The sequence below is a fragment of the Lactuca sativa genome, chromosome 8, assembly GCF_002870075.4.
Source record: "Lactuca sativa cultivar Salinas chromosome 8, Lsat_Salinas_v11, whole genome shotgun sequence".
NCBI classification, from domain to species: domain Eukaryota; kingdom Viridiplantae; phylum Streptophyta; class Magnoliopsida; order Asterales; family Asteraceae; genus Lactuca; species Lactuca sativa.
The window spans coordinates 58,785,244-58,795,686 of record NC_056630.2 but is presented as its reverse complement, the minus strand read 5'-3'; the positions used below and the strand labels follow the sequence as shown (position 1 = coordinate 58,795,686).

General features: G+C 38.4%; 1 non-coding gene across 1 annotated transcript; it reads left to right on the top strand.

The window, feature by feature from the left end:
• Nucleotides 1–6,557: 6,557 nt before the first annotated feature.
• LOC111911299 (small nucleolar RNA R71) lies at nt 6,558–6,664 on the top strand. Its single transcript, XR_002856817.2, has one exon. It is a non-coding gene; the product is annotated as a small nucleolar RNA R71 (small nucleolar RNA).
• The last annotated feature ends 3,779 nt before the right edge of the window (nt 6,665–10,443 follow it).

The following is a 10,443-nucleotide window of genomic DNA, read 5'->3' as shown; positions in this document are numbered from 1 at the left end:
CAATTCACGTTCTCTAGCACGGCTAAACTTTATTTATTCTAATTATTAACTAAGATTGGTCAATCCTAGCTCTAACAATTCAATGTTCACTAAATTATTAGGTAAACAAGTTCATGCAGTTTAATGGTCACTAAGCTACACAGAACATGCAATTAAGCAATTAGATAACAAATTTTAACATGCTAGGTCATACAAATCAAACACAAGCAAATTTTTACCAACTAAGCTCAATCCATAATCATATAACTATTCATAAGTTTAAAGCTTCATCTAGCTAAACAAGAGTAGCTAGATTCAACTGCTCATCATAGTAATTAAACTAAGACAGCTAAAACTAATAAAAGACATGTTATAAAAATAAACCTTTACTTCTTTTAGTGTTGAAAACCCTCTTCCAGAACCTTTCTTTCGTTCTTATTCGTCTCCTGGAACTCTTTTTCTTCTGCCAAAAGTCTCCCTTTTTGTAATAATCAGGAGAACTTATATAATCCTTGAAAACTCGCGCCACGTCGTGGCCAGGTTGCGCCACGTCGTGGGCTTCAAGCAATCCATATCCTTCAAGGAAATCCTCCGCATCGCGATGTTTATCTTCTGGAACACCCGTGCCACGTCGTGGGCTTCATTGCCACGTCGTGAATTTAGCTCTTATCGTGAATTTATTATTTTCTTGTCTTCTAAGCCTCCCATGTTCCCCATTTTGTCACCTTTGGTCCCTTTCTTCGAAAATCCTTTGTATTAACTAAAAATAACAATTTAAACTCATAAGTATCATTATTCTAAACATATTATCAATTTATTAATAAAAATGTACTTAAATACTGCCTAAAAATAAGTATAAATATGGCAATATCAAAATACCCCACACTTAGGCTTTGCTTGCCCTCAAGCAAATTTAAACTTAATTCTTAATTACTAAAACTACACAGAACAATCCGACTCTAGTTCAGCCATTATGCCAAAACCTCAACGCATGCATTTGTGTCTAAAATTCTCCTAAAGTACCCCCCCATACTTTAAATACTCACAATCTTCATAAACACTCACCCACTTTTTCCGAACAATGCTCATTTTATGCAACCCTCCGAATCCATCCTCAGAAAACCTCCTAACCTCAAGGTATTTTTAGTTGAGCAACCTAAGCATACATAAACTAGAATTACAATTTTTCGATACCACTATGGAGCTCTTTTTGGAATTCTTCAATTCTTTGACGTTTGATCTTTAATTTCTTTGAATTCACCACCATTGTTGATTTGATTTTTTGTATCTTCAACTTTTTTAATTTCTTGAGAATTTTGATCTTTTGATCTTCACTTTATTTGCTCCAAAATTCTTCACACTTTTTTTTTCCGTAATTCTTTCTCTCTCTCTTTTTTTTTTCACTCAAAACCTACATGCTTAAGCAGAGGCGCTCAACCTCAACCTTTATTGGTTAATGATAATAATTTTCCTGGATACATTTCAGTTTTAGGCTGCTAAAATATTGCATCCCTCAAACCAAGCGGGGTTATGTTTTTGTTCCATGATTTCACTAAAATAAGGGAGGCCACAAATGCACTATAACGTATATTGGCTCAACTAAACATTTGAACTTTCATCGGATCATCCCGCATAATACTAGCAATTATAGCTCAAATTATTACTACTAGATTCAATTAATCAAAATTTAAATTTTCAAAATTTTCTAGCAATTTACTTTTTCTACCCCTACCCCACACTTATTTCATACAATGCCCTCATTGTATGTATAAAACCAAATCAAAATTAAAGAAAAGGGAGAAAAAGGAACAGACTCCCCTAGGATAGTGGCGTGAGCATCTCCAAAAGCGTGGACATTGTACAATTGGACTTCCAAAAATAGAAACTCGGTGTAGAACTGGTTGAATACGTAAATAAACCACGAACAGGACTTGAAACTTCAATTCGTCAAAGTGGGTATTTGTAAGGAAAAATGTGGCAATGATAAACTAGAGCACGTCGTGACATATATCTGGACACGTCGTGATATGGCTTGAGACCGCGAACACCAAAAAGCTAAACTACTACAAACTGCAAGAGCGCCACGACGTGGCACAAGGAGTCCACGTCGTGGAAACTGAACCTCAGCAGAAAACGACTTGTTTGCTTTATTTACTCTAGCAGCTTTGACCAATGGCTAACTGGTTTCCGACGCTTCTATGCAAATATATTTCCCAACTATAACCTCTCTCCTAATAGACCCCACAATTATCTTGAATTGTGGTTTCCGACTCACGACTCTAAGCTTCCTTGACTAGACAAACACGACTCGAAAGTTAACCTTCTATGCTCCTTAGAATTCCAACGCTAATCTGAAAAATTAGATCAACCCAAAAGAAACAAAAAGTAACATAATAGTCTTAATAAAGTTTTACATCACACACCAAAATTAACATAAAAAAAACTACTCAAAAACAAAACAAAAAAATAAAATCAATCATCATCTTGATCTTGTGCTCCACTTGGCCCTGCTCCATCATCTTGCGGACGCCATAGCTCCTCCCATGTCGGAGAATAGGGATACTGTGGTGGCATAGAAGGTGGTCGGGTCACACCCAAATGTGAATAAATACCCTCAGTAAGCTGGGTATGGTAAATAGCATGACCTCGTAGATTATCCAAATACGTTCCCACCCGACTCTGAAAAGGGTCGGTGGGCACTCCCTGCACATACTGCGAAGCAGCACGCTCTCGTTCAACCTCTCCTCTAGCCCGCACATTCCGACGCCTCGGCCTGGCTGGTGGTTGCTGTCCCGGCTGCACCTCTTCCTGCTCGTCATCTATCGGTGGTATAACAAAACGACCCCCGATATTCACCACCGCTCGCATCACACCCAAGACTTGAATGGTCAAGTCTGTGTCCGGAAATCGAGTAAGATTCCTCACAAAGTCATGGGTAAAAATATGATATGACCTAGCCAGGCGAGTAACCAAATGCCCCCCAGTAATCGGGCTCCCAGACGTAGAATTGGCCGCTTTCTTCCCCATAAACCTCGCCAACATATAAGGCAAATCACAGCAAACCCCCGGGGGTAATAAGTGTCCATAAATAAAATAGATTCTGGATGGGGACCTTATCACCATGATGCTTGTGATTGATTGAAAACGTGATAAGGCGGTGCAAAAATCGGAAAACAGGATTCCGAATTTGTGACTCACTTGAGTCACGAGTGTTGTACTCATGGTTAGAAATGCCCCGCCAAAACTGCACATCCAAAGTACCCGGAGCAAAATCCCGCACACATCCAAGCAAGAAAGGGATAAAAAACGGAGATTGCGTCTCCACTTCCGTATAGAGCCCCATACGCCAAGCAAACTCCCGAAGACTACACTCACAATATACACCACCCAAATGAAAGACAAGTGCCCTATTGTAGGTGACATCAAGGGTGCGCTCTTCGAAACATACGGTAGAGAAAAATTCTACCGACAATTCCCGGTACACGGGTTCTTGAATGGCGAATAAATTCCTCCACCCGTGCCAAGTGAACGAAAATTGATCTCCAACATAAGTCTTCGACCAATAACGTTCCAGCTCTACTACTATTCCCACTCTACCAAGCCATCCCCAATCAATAATTGGGGCTATTGCAAACTCCCTATTGTATAACCATCCAAGCCGATTCTCGTAGGTTGTTAGCAACGGTCGGGGAATGTTTTGAGGAAACTGGTATAGAGGATGTATGCTTGCTACATCTATCAGGTCCTCTTCCTGCTGAACAGCTCGTCGTGGTCCCATTTCTGCAAACAAAAGCAAACCAAAGCAGCAAACAAATAACACATTAAAACATATAAAATTGGTCTGCCAGAAGTCACGACGTGGCCAGGTTGCGCCACGTCGTGGGCCGCATCGAACCCAGAATCTGAATCGGTCCTGTTTACATGCGATTTTCACAAAAATAGTGCTTGGCGTTTGTTCCTATGGACGTTTAAATAACATGCAATCTAAAATCAGCCACTAGATTCAACCAATTTCGTGAATCATTCAAACCCTAATCACGAAATCTTGAAATTGGAAGAAATAATTACAAAATAATGAATAAAACACATACCGAATGGATTAATTAGCAAGATCTTGCAAGGAAATTGGAAGTATAATAAGAAATTGGCTGTGGGGTTGTGATGTTCCCATGAGTGCGGCAGTCTCCAAGTGGGGGATAAGGTTTCTCGGTCAAAGGATTTTAAGCAATTGGTCCCCCCCCTGATTTTTAACGGCCACGACGTGGCGGGCTATGCCCACGTCGTGGACCTTATATTTTTCTTAAGATCGCGCATTATATTTTCACCCACGACGTGGCTGGGCTATTCCCACGTCGTGGAAACTGTCAGATGCCAAATTTTAATAATATTCATCATATTAACTAATTTCTTTGCATATCATTCATTATTTAAAGTTCCCTACAGCTAATTCTCTACTTATTACCGGTTTTTAGATGATGAATTGATGTCTTTCCTAATTAAAAATAAAGAAAAAAAAAAGAAAATTTTAAAAAGAAATTGCAAACCAAACTCGAGTTGCCTCCCGAGAAGCGCTTCTTTTTCTTGGAGTCTTGAGCTGGACTCCGTGCCTTCTACGTTGACTCTTCGGAAGAGTCTACCACCAAGATCTTTTGTTCCTTGAACCACCGTTTATAAGCTTGAACTCTTCTTTTATACGCCTTCTTTGAATTTTCCTTTTTTGCTTTTCCATCTTCTTCATGCTTGCGTTTTGTGCCCTTTGTTTGTTCCTTGCACTCCATAGCATTCTCCTCTTCTTTCACCACCGGCCTTGTTACTTCTGAAGTGACTTCCTCTTCATCACTTGTCATTTCCTCGTCCTCTTTGCTCACCCAAGAAGGCGGGTTCTTCTAAGCTATGACTTCAATCAAATACGGAACAGATGCCCTTGGTTTTGTCCTCTTGTCTTGATGAACTGCTTTTATCTCTTCTTCCATAAGCTTTTCCAACTCTTCTAGTTCATTCTCCTCATTAATTGTGAACACCTCTTCTTTATCTTCTTGAAAGTCATCTCTTATTCCGAAGACTTCTTGTTCATCCCCAACCCTCAAAGTGAGCTTGGTCTCGCGGATATCAACAAGGGCACCAGCAGTGTTAAGCAATGGCCGACCAAGGATTATTGGAACATCCGGATCTTCTTTCATGTCCAAGACTACAAAGTCTATTGGAAAAACAAATTTTCCAATTTTCACTAAAATATCCTCCACTATGCCTCGGGGTTGTGTCACCGAATGGTTCGCCATGTGAATCTTCATTTTTGTAGCCTTCATCTTCTGAATCTCCAATTTTTTATAAAATGAAAAAGGCATTAGATTAATGCTAGCCCCGGAATCAGCTAAAGCATTAACCTTCATTTTATTCCCAAACTCGCATGGAAGAGTGAGGCGTCCAGGATCCCCCATCTTTTCTGGTGTTTCTCCCAACACAGCTTTTGAAGTTTGTTCACTTAGAATTACTGTAGATTGCTTCTTTAATTGCCTTCGCGTATCTATCAAGTCTTGCAGTAATTTCTGGTTCTCGGGAGCTTTGGATAAGGACTCAACAAAGGGAGTATTAATTGGAATCCCTTTTACATGCTTCACAAACTCTAAATGATCCTTCTCCAGTTGACTAAGTGTTGTGCGGGTGGGAAATGGCATAGGTGGATGATAATCTGGAATAGCATCAAAAGGTTTTTGCTCAGACTTGCGCCACGTCGTGGCGAGCCTGGTTCAGCATTTTCTCCATTTTCGATCCTTGATTTCTTGGGCTGCTATGGTTCTTCTTCCAACGCCTCCAGGAACTCAGATATTGTATCTTCTTCAGTATCGATGGCCATTACATGAGATTGGGCTTTTACTTCGGGATTTTTCGGGGACAATTTTTCATGAACTAAAGTGGCTAGTTGACCAAATTGTACTTCAAGGTTATGGACGGAGGCTTGCTGGTTCTTTATCAATGTTTGTTGTTCCATGATAGCGGAATCCGTGGCATCATGTCTCTTTTCCGAAGCCTCCATAAACTTCATCAAAATGGTCTCTAGGTCGGGTTTCTTCTCGATTGGTGGCTGCTCCTTTTGGTAAAAGCCTCGACCTATCTGCCTATACTTCTCTTCTTTTTGCTTTTTATACTCTTCATATGGCAGCCACTCCTTCTTCAGTTTCCTCCAGTCGTCATCAAACTTATCCCCACTAGAGTAGCACACTTGAGCTCTTCTGTTCCCAAACTCATCCATATTGGAGTCCTTGGTCAAGTGTGGACCGCTGCATCGCTCGCACCCCACTCTTATGGCATGTATCGACTAGTCCATTTGTGTTATCCGACGATCCATGTTATTTAGCATGGCCATGACAGCTGCAATTTCTTCCGTTTGGGCCCCTCCACCGCCTTTGCTTCCGTCTTGCCTCGGGTTATGGTATTCGCGGGAGTGTTTCGCGAATTCTTCAATTAGCTCCTTGACCTCCCTTGGATTTTTCTTTGTCAACGGTCCTTGAGAATCAAGGAGTTGTCTTGTCATCACATTGACCCCATCATAAAAGATTGACATCTGTTGCTGCACATTTAGGTCATGTTGAGGGCAATTTCTGAGTAAGCCCTTGTACCGCTCCCATGCTTCATATAGTGACTCCCCCGGTTGTTGCTCAAAGTTGGCTATCGCCTTCTTGAGTTTGGCTATCTTGGATGGCGGGCAGAACTGGTCCAGGAATTGCTCACGCATTTGAGCCCAAGTGGTGATTGTACCTGGTGGGAGTGCTTTTAACCACTCTTTAGCAGGTCCTTTGAAAGTGATGGGAAGCATCCTAAGCAAGACTGTATTTCTGGTGACATTTGGGACATTGAAGTAATCCGCAATGTCGTTGACTTCGTCTAGATGCTTAAAAGCATCCTCATGATCCTTCCCGAAAAATGGGATGTCCTTCAGTGCTGTCAATATGTGTCCCTTCAGCTCGAATGTGGCAGTGGCAGGAATTGCGGGTTGGATTAAACCCGGACCCATATCTTCTCGGATCCGCTTCTTGTATGCTCCCATGGACATTTCTTCAATTGCTGCCATCTCGTTCTTTGGCTCGTTCTCGGGTTTACTTGTGTGTTCTTCAAATTCTGGCTCGGTATTGTATTCGGACTCGGTTTGCACGAGTGTATGATCCAAATGCTCAAGATTGCTCTTGTGCTTCGCTGATGAACTTGACTCTCCTGTCTTCTTTCCCGATTTCCTAGAGAAGGCTGACTTTAATTCTTGCAAGGGCGTCTTTTTCTTGTGAAGTGCAGACTCGGGGTCTTCCAGTGGTGGCACCAAGTGTGTGTTTGAGCTTCTGGTCATGAACTCCTGCAACTTGCTAAACTAAAACGTAAAACTGAACTAAAATAAGAAAAACTAACTACAAACTAAAATTTTAAAAAATTTGTCTGTCCACGTCGTGGCAAGTATCTGACCACGTCGTGGACTCTGTGATTAACAGAATTTTTTTATTATTATTATTATTTACTTATTTTGCTGAAAAATTAACTTTTTGTGGCTTTGACTCCACAAGAAGGATCGATTAATTTAATGCAAATAAATAAACTAAAAACTAAGTCGTTCCCCGGCAACGGCGCCAAAAACTTGATGTGCACAAAAGTACCCACTAATTTTAATATTTATAACCTAACAAACTTAACTATATATGCACTTATAGGCAGTGTACCTAGTCAGATTACAGTATAGCTTGGGTAAGTCGGGTGTCGATCACAGGGAACGGTGTTCTAATTAATTTACTTACTATTAAATTAACCTAATTTATTTAACAAATTTAATAAGGGGTTTTATCTGGTTTTACAAGATCAGATGAACTTAAATCAAATTCAATAAACAAAAACACACTCTTGTTTAGTTTGAATCCACTTCTCCCTTATAGCTAGCTAACAATTACGGATTACTAAGTTGGTTTTTAATTATATTAGTAATTTAGTTCTATCTTACCAATACTTAACTAATTCATGTCAAACCATGTATGTTCACACATAATTAAACACAGAACTAATTATACATGTAAATATACTATGTAAGATTTGTTGTGTAAAGGCAATTATGATCACAAGTCACGTTCTCTAGCACAGCTAAACTTTATTTATTCTAATTATTAACTAAGATTGGTCAATCCTAGCTCTAACAATTCAATGTTCACTAAATTATTAGGTAAACAAGTTCATGCAGTTTAATGGTCACTAAGCTACATAGAACATGCAATTAAGCAATTAGATAACAAATTTTAACATGCTAGGTCATACAAATCAAACACAAGCAAATTTTTACCAACTAAGCTCAATCCATAATCATATAACTATTCATAAGTTTAAAGCTTCATCTAGCTAAAAAAGAGTAGCTAGATTCAACTGCTCATCATAGTAATTAAACTAACACAGCTAAAACTAATAAAAGACATGTTCTAAAAATAAACCTTTACTTCTTTTGGTGTTGAAAACCCTCTTCCAGAACCTTTCTTTCGTTCTTATTCGTCTCCTGGAACTCTTTTTCTTCTGCCAAAGGTCTCCCTTTTCGTAATAATAAGGAGAACTTATATAATCCTTGAAAACTCGCGCCACGTCGTGGCCAGGTTGCGCCACGTCGTGGGCTTCAAGCAATCCGTATCCTTCAAGGAAATCCTCCGCGTCGCGATGTTTATCTTCTGGAACACTTGTGCCACGTCGTGAATTTAGCTCTTATCGTGAATTTATTATTTTCTTGTCTTCTAAGCCTCCCATGTTCCCCATTTTGTCACCTTTGGTCCCTTTCTTCGAAAATCCTTTGTATTGACTAAAAATAACAATTTAAACTCATAAGTATCATTATTCTAAACATATTATCAATTTATTAATAAAAATGTACTTAAATACTGCCTAAAAATAAGTATAAATATGGCAATATCAACATGTCAAAGCTAGTGGGAGCATAAGTGTTATGCCAATAATCATCATGTTAGTGGGAGCATTATAATTATGATTATTACTATTGCAATCCATCTGTGTTAATTATAGAAAAACAAAAGTTTCAATTTGTGAAGTTGCATGGGTTGAAAAATTGTTTTGCTATAATTAAGGGAGAGGAAATTATACTTCAATTCAATTTTAAAAGCTTAGATTGAGATTTTAATTATCTTTACTCAAGTGTATATATATATATATATATATATATATATATATATATATATATATATATATATATATATATGTGTGTGTGTGTGTGTGTGTGTGTGTGTGTGTTTTATGTTGGAATGGTTCAACTTACATAAATCCTATATATATTGCGTTATCAAACTTCGGCTATGATTACGGCATCCCTCTTCATTGTTAAATTTTGAAAACATGGAAAATAAAAATATTGTAGCAAAAGACCGGTCTAGTATCATGTCTTTATGTGAGACATCATGAATCGTGTCCTATATGCTTCAGATATAGGATCGATTTCATGTGCTATAATATTCATCCTTTCTAAATATATTCATCCTTTCTAAATTTTCCAAATGTTCAGGGCATTTAGAAGGGAAAAGTCTAGAACTGGATATGACTAAAGGGATTAAGCAATTGTCGAGGACAATCTGAGGTTTGCCAAAGATTGGTTGCTCAGGGACATTTGGAAGTATAGTGTTAATTTTGGCAGGACCATATTGACATTTTCTGAAAAGAGGCAACTCTTGTTCAAAAGTGATAATCAAAATGGGACTATGGAAATGTCTCCATAGGTGCAAGTTATTTAATCTGTGTAAGATTAGAAAACCTTAATGCAAGAAGGATGTTCAAAGCAATGTACTTTGAATATGAGACTTCGTTTCCATAGAGTTGATCTTCTTTGGAATACTCTTTAATGACTAGTGACAAGGTTTTGGTGACTTTATGCATAATCATTACAAGAGGAACATTGCATAAAAGTTTAAAATCTAACAGATTTTTGGTAAATGGTAGGAATTAGGAATTCTTATATTTACAATAAGGATTTGGGATTGTGAAATGAGCATCATTGGAATCATGTTCAATTGATCTATTTCACAAAGTTAGGATCATAGACAAACATAGTTTGCATACATGGAGTATGGCATAACCATTGTTAAGAAAACAAAGTGTACATGCTAGGTGCATGGGAGAACTGTTGTTTTATTCAAGTATTAAGTTGATTATTTGAAACATTATACAATGAATAATGTGTAATCAATATGATGATAAATAAAAGGTGGTTCTATTAATATTCAAAAGGGTTCTGAGACCATATTGGATTCGATTATTATTGTGTTTCACTTTGCATGTTTTGACTTCCAGAATAGCTAGGTTATTCTTTCGAATGACTATGTTATTTAAACACTCCACAGTCGTTCATAGTTTGGAAGTAGGTATGAATTAAGACTGTCATGAATCGAGGTTGTAGATGGCTAAATGTGTTTATACATAGCAATGGTTGCTACAACATTCATGAGTGCT